The sequence below is a fragment of the Corvus kubaryi genome, unplaced genomic scaffold, assembly GCF_017639235.1.
Source record: "Corvus kubaryi isolate FWS band 111438036 unplaced genomic scaffold, C.kubaryi_AGA036_p1.0 split1-37296, whole genome shotgun sequence".
Taxonomy (NCBI): Eukaryota; Metazoa; Chordata; class Aves; order Passeriformes; family Corvidae; genus Corvus; species Corvus kubaryi.
In genome coordinates, this window is record NW_024582075.1 from 8,061,721 (window position 1) to 8,074,818 (window position 13,098).

A 13,098-nucleotide genomic window follows, 5' to 3' on the forward strand; every position below is an offset into this window, starting at 1 on the left:
AAGGAAGGTTTAGGTTGGATTTTAGAAGGTTCTTCACCTAGCATGTGGCTGGTCACTGGAACAGGTTCCCCAGGGAAGTTGTCACAGCAGCCAGCCTGGCAGAGTTCAAGAGGTATTTGGGCAGTACTCTCAGGCACATGTTGTGACTGTGAAGGGCCAGAACTTGGACTTTGATGATCCTATCAGGTCCCTTCCAACTCAGAATACTCTCCTATTTTGTGATTCTGTGATTTCACACATCACAGCTTTCACACGCTTAGCTGATCATGGTGTCATTTGCAAGACTAACCTAGGGGAATTTGTAATTAATATGTGTATTTCAGCACACCTATATAGATGCACATATAGATGTAAATAGGATTATCTTAGAAAAATCTGCCATGCAAAGCATGGAAACATTATTCAGTTGACTGGGCAAGTTTATAAGGTAGCTTAACATCAATGAACAGCACTGATATAATATTGTTACAGAATGAATACTGCATGATGGAAAGATGTACAGAAGGTAGCTGACGCACAAAGGCCTAGTGGCATAGTTTCTGCTCAGGCAAAATTTCCACTAATGCTTCCAAAATCAGAGGGAGGTATTGACCTGTTGATACTCACCACTAGCACAGCTTTTAGGAACAGGACTGGGCCATCAGACAACACTTTTCATCCCATGAAATCCCATGCTGCTCTCCAAATTACATCTATTTACAGGTAGATAGATGAAATTTTATCCATGGCAAACCAGGTGACCTACAGGGTAAAATGCAGCAGAAATCCTGCACACCAGTTTAGAAGGGCAGCAGTTATCCTGAATGAACCTGTCGCTGTGTCTGCTGAGGACTGCAGAGTTTAATAACTCATTTCTACAAAAAATACTAGAGCAGACCTCTAGGGAACATAGGCATCACCTACTTTTATCCTAAGCCCAGACATGGCGTCACCACACAGTGTTGTTCACCCATTTCTGCTCCAGATCAGCTGTAGGAGGTTGGGTTTTCCTCCAGATTTTGTCACCCAGGTAGGACAGATATGGTGTTTATGAGGTCTGACATGATATCAACCGAAGGTGAGTTTGCAATGAAAACATTTGTGAAGCAGAGTTCCTATGCAGGCAGTCTATGTACACTCAGGGCAAGTTCACGATACGCTCTTGCAATTAACATTTTACACAGCAAAGAGTCTTAATGAAAACAAGAACAGAACCAGTGGCATTAAGGAGCTTTTTAATGTGGGCAAGAATATCATCACAGGGCTTTGACATCATTTGTGTTAGATACAGAGAATCCAGTGAACGACAAACAACAAACAAATCCTGACTGAGATCATATTCACTGTCAGTGGCAAATATTACATGAAGTCTTTACAAGCAGCAGTATCTTTCCTGGCTAAGTTTGCTTATGGCACATCTGATGCACTCTTATGAATAAAACTCCAGTTCTAAGCTGAGGCTATATAACCACTTCTGGGTTCCTGAAAAACCTCAGACCTGGGTCCATTACCAAAATGCTGAGAGGCACTTCACCATGGCAGCCTTGGCTGTTCAAACAAATGTGAGATATCACAAAGCATTACGTGGTAAATGCTCCTACTGACAAATACAGGTCTACAGTATTTGGATTCAGAAATGAATTTTTTGAATTTTGTCATTATCTCTGGAGAGATTTCTGGTGCAACAGTGGTGATTATAGATGGAATTAAAAATAAGTAGCATTCAAAACTATGAAAAGAAAGGCTTGATGGCCATTAACTACTTATGAAAAAAGTTCTGCAGAGTTGTGATATAGCCAACAACTTGTATTTTAACATACTGATAATGAATCCCAGCATAGTCATTCAAATCCAAGTCAGTATGCTTTCATTTGTCCCTATGGAAATTTAAATCAATAATACTGGCACTATCCATATATACCTATATGTATATCTATGAATATATATTTCTGAATTAAAAAATCCCATTGCATTGTTTTACTCTCATTTTATTCAGTTTTTAACACAGTCATGTGCGTCTCTACTTTTCCAATCAATTTATTCTGTTAGTATTTTTCATTTTAAATCCCTACATTAAGTCAATAATGTTGATTACTTACTGTAAGCACTGTGAACGCCATTCTAATACAGGTTATTTGCAATTTGACATCCTCATCTATATGCATTATTGCACTTGGAAAATTGAATGAAACCCTTGATTCAGAATCTGAAACACTTAGAAGTAACGATCCTGTTTACTGATTTACTAAATTTGTAGGTTTTAAGAACATTTAATAGATGAAACAAAAAGCACTATCAGGCAAAAAGGAAGCATCCAAGTTGGTTTAGGAAGCATTCATACTATTTTATAGTAGGAATGTGAATTTTTTGTGATTTCTGTTGTTTCAGATCTCTGAGCCAGTTACCTAACACTGTTAACCTTTTTAGTGCTTCAGTTTTCATATAATTCAGAATATGAATCTAATAAACTCAATGTAATAGAAAATGTAGCACTCAACAGCTCAATTATTTTGTCAGAATCCCTTTTCAGTGTTTTGTCAGAATCCCTTTTCAGTATTATTTGCTTATTAGTGTGCAGCTGATAATGGCTGTATTTTATTTAGAATTGTTAAAATAAATTGGAAATAGAAAGTCCTTGGGTCCTGTGTGAACCATAAGTCCAAAGAAATGCAAAAAGTTACTTATAGCCTTTCACTGATACCTTTAATGACAGCAGTAGCATAGTGACTGAGCACTGAAAGTGAGTTTGACATGAAGTCTGTGCCCAAACACGGCTCTGCTGGGAACCACTTTAGAAGGAGGGATCAACTCACAGTGACTGTGAGGGTATGAAGATGGAACCACCTGGAGGCACTACTTTGGACCATGAATCAGAGGTTTAGTCTAATTTCAGAGGTAGCACAAAATAGGTATTATATTTTGCTTTGGGTGACAGTGTGAAGGGAAGACAGGCTGTCAAGAACACAAAGTGTATTTTGCTGTTACTCAGTAAAAGGTAGTGAATAAAACCAAAACAAAAGTGGATTTTAGAGGGCAGATGATTTGCTTTTTTTGTTTTTTTTTTTTTCCCACTTCTAGAACTGAATTTGAAGTCTTGGTGGTGCCTTTAAGTGATTCATCTCTATTCAGATGATATTATTTCAAATTCAAATTTATAAGAATAAATTAGAGAAAATTCATTCTCACATATCCACAACCTTTCAAAAATTTTCTCAGCCATTACTACACTGCAGATAGTTTACTTCCTGATCTAAGCCTTTCACTTGAGATTTTAAACATATTATTTATCTCAGAAACATCATGAATTTAATACTCATTAGCATAGAATTAGAATAAATCTGAGGAAAACAATTGAGAGAATTAGAAATATATTACATGCTAACTTTATACAGTTTAATGAGCAGATGCTGAAAGCTTGTTTGATGGCTTATTTTTATTCAGAATTATTTTAGGGATTATCTAAGAGCTGTACTGTGGATTATAGAAAAAGAGTAATTTCAATTTAATTTAGCCCTATGAACATGTGAAAGTGTTTCAGACAGGTGAAATATAGCAAGGGATGTCTTAAGCTACCACTCCAGGGACTATGAATAAAAAAAGTCAGTTGCCAAGTGGAGTTGGCATTTTACTAAGTCTGGATATAATTGTACTCGAAATCTTGAGGATACTTTGAAGCAGCCTTAAGAGAAGATATTGCCTATTGGAATTCCTTCTTAGTGCAAGTTTCACTGCAATTATTTTAGTTCAAATATTCTTGTGACATAAGATTATACTCTTGCTCTGGATATGTATATTCATATCACCAACTGAAATTGTTGAAAGCTACGTATCCTCGCTTCTGTGCCAGCTGACTTACTTTGTGGTTCATGTCTTGCAATTGGAAAATAGTCATGAAAGCCAGACCAAGTTTTTTTTGATGCACAGGCACTGAGCTTCTGGTCCATTCGAGCTGTCTGCCCAACTGCTCATCTGTTTTTGCTGTTTCTGTTGGACTTCAGCAGTGCTGTTCTGTGGTTTCTCTCTCATTTTCTGTACCCAGATCCTAACCCATGCAAAACAGCCAGCCCCAGGACCTGCATTAATGTTTCACAGTACCCCAGCAACACATTTATGGGCACTGACGAATACAGTAAGGTGCTGCCAGAGCATACAGACTGTCTGTTCTCTCTCAGTTGCCTTCCATAAAATAATGATAAAACATGGAACTTTTATTACTTTTCAGAAAAAAATATGGTGTCTACTATCACCCTGTTTTTTTTTTTCCCAGTGTCTTTCTATTTCTGACATCTTTCTTTTTTAATTAGTCAATAGGAAACACCACTCTTTATGAAGTTGCAGTCCCTTTTGTCAAGTATCCCTTACTAGTGTTGAATGCTGTCAGTTATGATCATACTTGAGCAGACTGACTTTCCTGCTCTGATCAACTCCTTTATTCCAAGACACACTATCTGAATCAGTTCTAATGATCCTCTCTTATTGACTGTTGATCTTCCACTGCCTATCAGTGGCATAAAGCCAGATGCCATCAAGTGGCAATGTTTTGTCACATGCTTAGCAGAGACTATCCAGGTTTACTGTTAATAAATGAAGTATTTGTTAATTACAGTATGCAATTATACACTCCACTTGCTCCACATGCCTTAGAGAGATTGACACGGTGAATTATGAAGTCAAACCTTAAGCTAGAAGAAGCCTATGAAGATTAAGTCATTGTATTCTTTTTCAAACAATTAGTAGCACTACACTGCTAAGCGGAGATCAATCATAATTGAGAGAGGGCAATAAACAAATTACTTGTGTTTTCTCTGAAACGTCTTGGTTTACAGACTCACTGTTATTTAATCCAGAAGCTCAGTAGATTGTAATTTATCCATTAGAGTTGTCACTGGCCCCTTGAAAAGGATTTACTTCACAATAAGGGTACAAGAAAGGAAATCTGCCTGGTTATTTCAGATGAAATGGGATGATTGCAGCTGATTCATGATCATCACAGCTGTACTGTCTATGTCTTGATGATGGTTGAGTGGTTTAGATGTTTTTGTTGACAAACATCAACATTTACCTTTATTAGCTGACCTTTGTACCACCTGGCGTCCTCTCTGTCTTTCAGCGCTTATTGTGAAATTCACTCCAAAAAAGAATGCAGAGCAACCAATGGACTTAGACATTCAACAGAAAGGTGAACGAAGTGGCTAGTTACTAGAAAAATTATTTCTTTTCCTTAACCAAGCCTGAAGCTTTAAGAATCTCCATAATGAAGACTTCAGTATACCTTGGAAGTAATCGTGTGGCAACAGCCTGTACACTAGCCATATTAGATGACATTAACAGAGCTGAAAGGATCTAGAATCCATCTCACAGAGTTCACTGCAGCCTTTGAAGAAATTTACAAGTGTTTTTCCTTTCCTTATTTTTTTTTGTTTGCTTTGTTTTATTTTGTTTTATTGTTTTGTTTTGTTTCCCTCACCCATCTTGAGTAGTAAGGAACAGAACTACAGTTTTTGCAGCAGGACAACTGCCCATGTGCTAGTTTACTAGGATATCTGCAAACTGCAATGAAGTGTAACGATGCACAAAGATAGTTATTTAAATTAAAGAGACCCTATTCTTTGCCTATCCACTATCCCAGTGCAATAGCTACAAAGCAGAGGAATTAATGTTTCAGTTGTCTTCTAAATCCCCTCACTCAGTGGGTGAAAGACATTAAAGAGACTCTGTTTTGTTTTCAGTTCTTTTCATTTCATTTGTATATGTAGCAGCTGATAGAGCCCCAAATCATGTCAATCCCAGTTTGTTTGGCACAGACATATAAAGAAGAAGTATACAACTGCTATTCAGAAGAACTTAAGGACAAAAATCTAAAGGACAAGACATTGACAGGGCAGCAATATCACAAGTCATAAAGCTTTTGCACTCCCAGAAAATAATGAGAAGCAGTATCAACACCACATTATTTAAAGCATTGTATGTATATTACAGTTTTTGGGTTAAAGTTTCCAGAATGTCTCCTGCAAACATAATGCCAAACCCTCCATCCCCTTAAAAGTTCAAACTGTCTTTCAATTAAGAGTAGAAATCTTCTCTTGATTGCGCATTTCCTCTGTGTGTGTGTAACCTTAAAGAAAGCACTAAAAATAAAATAGAGTTCCAAATAATAAGAAAGTTGAGTCTCCACAAACACTGCCACAATGCCCAGGAAAAAAGTAGAATAGGAGGAAAAAGAAATATGACACATCAGAGGATATAAAGGAAAAAAACTCCTACAAATACATTTACATTGTTGGTTTCTTTCTGGAATCTGCCAAAGTTTCTTCATCGTCAGAATTTATAGAGATCCAGAGTGACATAGTTACAAAAAGGGCAGCTACAGCAGAGGTCTATAGTAATATGTTATCAGCATTTATTTTTTTGCTTTGTCTAAAACTCATAAAAATTTTCTTGTCCTAGAAGTCATATGGCTGTTTGGACTATCATTAACTGACTCTAAAAATTCTATATTTTAGTAAGAGTACCAGAGCACAGTCTGTGAAATCACAGAAGTCAATGATGGAAAGATATCATGCATTGTTGTAACTAAAACCAGGAAAAAACTCATCCCGTTTGCAGAAGAAAAATATATGTCTTTCCCGGATTTGAATTGTACCTGTCATCTATAATTTCCCTCCTCAGCTGGTAGACCACATACACTAATAGATAAGCAAGAGTACGAAAGAAAAAATGCATTTCCAAGTGTTTGTTTTGTCCACTTCTCTCACTGTTTGCTTAATGACAGTCACAAAAAGAGGCCAGATTGCAAAGACTTAGTGATGAAAGACTCCATGCTGCCTCTACTCCACTACATCTACCTCCCAAAATATATCTTCATATTAAATCTATTTATAACAATAATAAAAACCTCATGGCACTGCAATCTTTGTTCAGTACAATATCAGTAGCTTACAGAGAAAGGAAAGAATCCCAAGGCAATATTTTCACATACATTAAAAATCATATATGTGGGGTGTGATATCCCATTAACACATATCATATGCTTCCTCTGGAGATGTTAATTCCTAATCTCATCAGGGAAATGCATGTGTGTACTGCGCATATGTTCATCAGTAATGTTTTATAAATTGTCAGTCTCTAGATGAGAGGTTATACACACCTGAAAAGTTACACTGCTTTTGGTATCAAACTTAACAAAAAATCTTGTTGTTCCAAAATTTAGTATATTTGCTGTATCATGATGTAGCAGCAATTGTTGAGCAATGAGAAGCAGCATTACTTTTAAAGAGAGTAAAGAAATGCTGGACTTAGTCTTGACCTCTACTCCAGTGAATCTCAAACCTAAAATAACGAGATTCTTCCAACTAACAAATTTAGCACTGTGTCTGTTTACAGTCTTGGTGAATATGTTTGGATTGAAAAAATGTATTATTTGAGCATAAAATTTTTATTCACAAATACAAGAGCTTTGTTAATGTGCCTAGCAACAGGCAATCCCTATTAAAATTGATGCAAACTAGAAAGCACAGTTCTACCTTCAAAAGCTGATTATTGTAAAATTTTTCATCAATTTTAACACTTTAATAGTTTTCCACTGTGAGCTTAACTTTACAGTTATACATTTCTAAATTATGCAGATAAATACATGCTATTTCTCATGAGGTCTTTTTATTTCATTGGGTAAGAAAAGTAAAACTAATGGGAATTTAAAATGAATCAGGTAATGTTCAAATAAAAATTTTTTCATAGAGGATTTATAACATTTTTTGTGAATGTCTTACAATGGAATGACTTGATCTTCATTTCCTTACAGATTTCTTTTAACTTTTGTACATGAAAACTGTCATTTTGATTTGATTCAGAATTTTGTAGTAAATTGCCATAGTTCTTGACATTAAATTTTCCACTATATGCACTCTTCACTGATTTTTAAAAAATTGTAATCTGAGTCACTCAAGAACAGTGAAAATTTGGAACTTTAGGATCTTTCATAACAGAATTAACAGAGTGTAGGTGTTTAACAGCTGTGTGAGGAAAAGGACTTTTTTGGTGATCTAAGCATTAAGTGTCAGGGTAGAAATTGTTTGCTTTGGATGTTACAGCTGTGAATCCTAAGGTGAGGGAATAGTTGTGCAAAGAATAGAAGCTCTTATGATTTTATAAAATCCTGAAGAACTACTGAATACATTTATATACCCACACAAGTTGTCCTGCAAGGTTTGTAAAACAGCAGGAATTCCTATGAAGATGCAAAACCTCTCAGATGCCTAAGGGTTTGTGAAACCCATGTGTGATCTTGTGGAACTTGTAAACTGTCAGTGAGGTGCCGTAGAGTTTGTAAACTTTGGCTGGACCTTAAACAAAGTCTGGGGTTTCTGTATTGACTTTTGAATTGTTCACAGTATTAATACCTCACCAAGAGAAATGCAATTAACCTTCTCAAAACAGCAAGATGCTCTCTAACATCACACAGGTATTTGTAGAAGCAGGGTAGGATATGAAGAATCACCAAATTACACAGTTGCCATCTATGTGTCAGGCTGTTGAAGATGAAAAAAGTCTTTAGATGCTATTCTCTTTATTGCAGTTCTCCAGACAAACTTAATTGTACACATTGGCAAACAAAACCTCTAAAATTTTAAATCAATGGATGCTCTGGAAAGAAAATGTTTTCCTCTCAAGAAGCAGAAATGAAGATAATGTGTTCTTAGGAGCAACTTGGTTGAAAATTAATGCAGCTGTAGTTTATCAGTGACATAAACAACCTGGAAAAAGGTAGTGGTTTGTGCCAGTGCATTGGTTAAAAAAGATATTGCATCTTTTGCTACATGAGGTCCTCTAAAAATTGCTCAAAAAATGTTTTTATCTCCAGCTAATATGAAGTCCTTTATAAGCTACTCTTTTTTGTTTTTCTGATCCAAAGTTCAAGCCTTTCCTTAGCCTTCATCCCTGCTGTATTTCAGTCAGCAGACAAAACATATGAGGACCAGGAGAAGAAGAATCATCAAAAAGTATTGATACACTGTTGAGTGACCAAAGGGGATGAGTCCTCACATAACAGTTTCCTTCTTCCATAATTGCTTCTGCTTCTGATATAATTGACTGTATCACCTTCAGAAGACCTCTGGTAACTATTCCATTTTCCACAGACTCTAGGAAAACAACTGAATCAAATATTAGTTATGGTGTAATGTCCCCCTTAAAGGTATCAGCATGGGATAAATAGAAACCTACATTTATGTTACTGAGATTTAAATATTATTTGAATTTCACTGATAGGAAGGCAAAACATAGCTGTACAGGAAAGTTTTGTCACAAATGGAAATTCAATTTAAAGTAACACTGCAATCTCCTCAGGTGCTAGGTCATGCTTAACATTGACTCTACTTAAAAACTCGTCATATTAAGGGTGTAGGTTTTGCTTTCATCCTTTTGTATCTCTCAGCTGCTGCACTTTTGAGCATCACTTTAGGGGAAGTAGGATGTTTGAATGCTGTGTGTGGAGAGCAGAGCAGTTCTTTGTAAACCTCCGCCATTGCTTATTATATAGATGAATACATAATTCTTTCAAGTACACAAATCACATTTTAGATTTAGATCTCATTTATATATTTCTTTAGTGTGTTTTAAACCTAAGAGATGGTTATTGCAAAAAACAATGTTGTTCTCAGTCTATATGCATGTAAAACTGGAGAGTGATGGAAACCAGTAGAAAGAACATGTTAAGATTAAATTCTCAAGCAAGTAGTGACAAACTCCTTGTCCTTGAAGCTTATATAAATAACTCTCCTGTGTTTTTTTAACCTGTTTCCCCATCTCCCCAGCCACCCCAGCAGCAAGGCATGTCACTCTGATGGTTCACATCCATCTCCTTTTATTGATGTCCACTTTGGTATCTGTACAGGTCATCAATATTGCTGCCTCTGTGGCAGCCTCTGGGAACAGCAGGGCAGCCTTGCGGGACTTGGCATGTGGGGGGAGGCTGAGCTTGCCGCTGAACTCACGGTTCCAGCCAGATGCCGGTACCAGGCTGTCATAAATCTTTTAGGTGACCCAGGTGAACTCTGAGGCTCAAAGCTCACTGAAAACTGATCAGGCCTCTGTTTAGTTTAACAGGCCCTTTTCAGTGACAAGTGAAGGGTTCAACAAATGCTCAAACCAGATATATATTAGTTGAAAAACTAATGGCTTTTAAAAGAATGTTTGACAATTGTTTAGGGCTGTCTGTAGATCCATTATACTGATAAATGACCAACTTGGTCTATGCCAAACTGGAGATGGTCAGCAAAAAGCAACATTGGTTATTATTTTTTTCTCTCCCCTACCTCCCCATGCACTCTCCACATCTTTGGGGGCTTCATAAGAGCCTCATGTGCTGTAGTGGTCAGGAAGACTTAAGGCAGCAAAGGTTACCTGTGGAGCTTATGTTTAACCTTGCAATCAAATTGAAATTAAGCAAGACTGCAGATACCCCCAGTGACCTGCTATTGACCGCCTGAACTTCTAAGTTAGGGTCAGTTGGGGCCCAGAGTAGGAGGTCAAAAGCTGGTCAGTGCTCTTCAGCTTCAGTATGTTGAATAGAGAGACTTTATTGCCGTGATTTATGCAATTTGCACAGACAGGTTAAGGAGACCTTAAAACATGCCACAGTGCTCACTTACACTGGTTACACCATCCACTGGGAAAATAAATTCTGATTGTCCATATGAAATCTCTTGTGGATATGCCTTGAAGTATTTTACTCCCTATAAAGTACTATAAAGATTCATACCCACACTCGACTTCTGAACATGGCAAGGTTGGTGTTTCCAGATTTATTTAAACAGTGTGAACGCACCAAATGAAGCACTTTACAAAGCTGATTAATTGCAAAGGCAGAATAACAACCAGTAATTTTTTTTTTTTTTCGAGAGGGTGAGAAGGGGGAAGACACAACTGAATTTAAGATTACGGTGGCAATTTGAACACAGTGAAGACTGATTTTTAACCAGACCACAGATAACAATCTTTGGTGCTTCCTTCTCAGTTTTTACATACCTTCTTTAATTTTTTTACTAGAAATTCTACAGTTGTTGGAAAAGTATCAGATCAATCATAAGGAAGAATTAAAATATTTAAGAGCTCTTATCACTTTGAAATCAGAAGATTTTTTTTCCTGCCGAAGCTTAATGCGGGCTGAATTAATTTTAACTTTCACACCCAAAACAGTTTCAAGGACTGCCCTAGCTGCTACTCAAGCTCTAGGGCTTTGTAGAGCAGGAACTGCCAGAGTGATGTGGATTTTCTGACAGACTCATATCTGACTACCAGATTTTTCTTTGTTGGTGATCAAAGCAGGAATTGAATCCTAGTCATCTAAGGTGAAAGGGTAGGGTGTTTAAGCCTTTCAGAGCTACCTCTTTTTCATTGTAATAGTTCATATTTCTTTGGTGTCTGTCACCCCCGATTTAATATATCTAATTTAATGACATATTAGTCCTTAATAGGGTATAATTGTATTTGACATAACAAAGGGGAGGAAGAGGTAAAATTTGTCAAGCTCTACTGAAAAAAATGGCTTTAGCAGATATGTAGCTGCTTATTTTCATAAGTATATTAAAGATGAAGTTTTAACGAGCACATTCTATGACCTAAGATATATTTACATGAAGTTCAAGAACGGCTGGGCATGAACTATTTTAATCTGTTAGGCAATTACACCATTATTAATAAATATATTTATAACCAGCTATAGAACAGAGCACTCCTAGTGGTTAAATAATAATTAGTTCTTAAAAGAATTTATACAGGTTATTTGAAGTTATATACTACTCTGTTATAAATTTTATGAATATTTTAAAGTCTGACAAATATGTATTTATCTGAAAGCCTGAAACAGATACACTGTTTCAAAAGAGACGCTTTTCAAGAAAATAACACACACTGCAGCTGCCTATAGACGTGTCTTTCGCTTATAGTGAAATATAGGATAAGCTATCAGCTTCTTACTCTGCAAATTCAGATTCAGGTAGACAATGCCATCCACTGATTTACACATAGAAAGTTCCACAAACAAGCAACAGGAGTAGAATATGATCTCTCACCAATCTTCAGAGCCAGTGTTGATAGCTGTGGTCCTGTTTTAGCCTGCTGTGTGCATACATAAAAGAAAGACAGCTGGTATTCCCAAAGCACAGACGAGAGGGTTTTTTTTAATATAAGGTTCCACAGGTGACTTAACTTTTCTCAGACCAAAGAACAGAAGTTGGCCACGTATATTTTGGTTGATCAACTGGTACTTTTTAGAGCACTGTCATGAAATCAGCTGGTGGTTTCATGCTTTGCTCAGTGTTTAACAGTGGGTGTCCAGAGAGAGAGACAAAACAAGACAGAGGCTAGTTGCCAAACTACCATAAAATAGATTCTGGTAAATGAAGGTAAAGAGTGAGAGACCTAACCTCCCATTTCTTTGATTACATTATACAGTAGAAATTTAATATAACAAAGTACAGCAAATAGTAACTCCCCCTATTACTTTCTTTGTGAACGGAAACTTCCTGATAGACTGACTGTCCACCCAAATTCCCACTGTTTTTTCAATGTTATTCTTAGCTTTCTGAGGTAGTCAGCTGGAAGGAGATCTCACTGTCTTTATCTCATGGTCCAAAGCTGTACCTGTTGGTTTATCATTGTGGCTTTTAGGTGATGTTGTTTAGGACTCGTATTCTCCAATTTAGTACTCCCACTAAATAAAAAGAAAAAGAAAAAAAAACAGAAGAAAAGAAATAAAAAAGTGCATCTCTCCACTTCCCCCACTCCTGTTAGAGGCACAAAAGGCAAAGATATGGTTGAGATAAGAAAAATGTACTGGAAATAGGAATGACATAAGAAAAATGAACAGTAACATATATTATAGTTGATCAACTGGTACTTTTAACAGTAAGTTTATGAGAGAAAGTGATTCACATGCAAAGATGCTCACTGCAGAGCTCATGACAACAGACAGTACTAGCTGGCTCCCCCTCCATGTTTTCTTGGCTGGAAGGAAACTCTTTTCCCTGGAAGACAGTCTCTTTACCCTGCCCCTAGCAACAACATGAGGTGGTAGAGAAGAATCTCCAGCTCCTAGCCATGCTCCCTTCTGGCTACAGC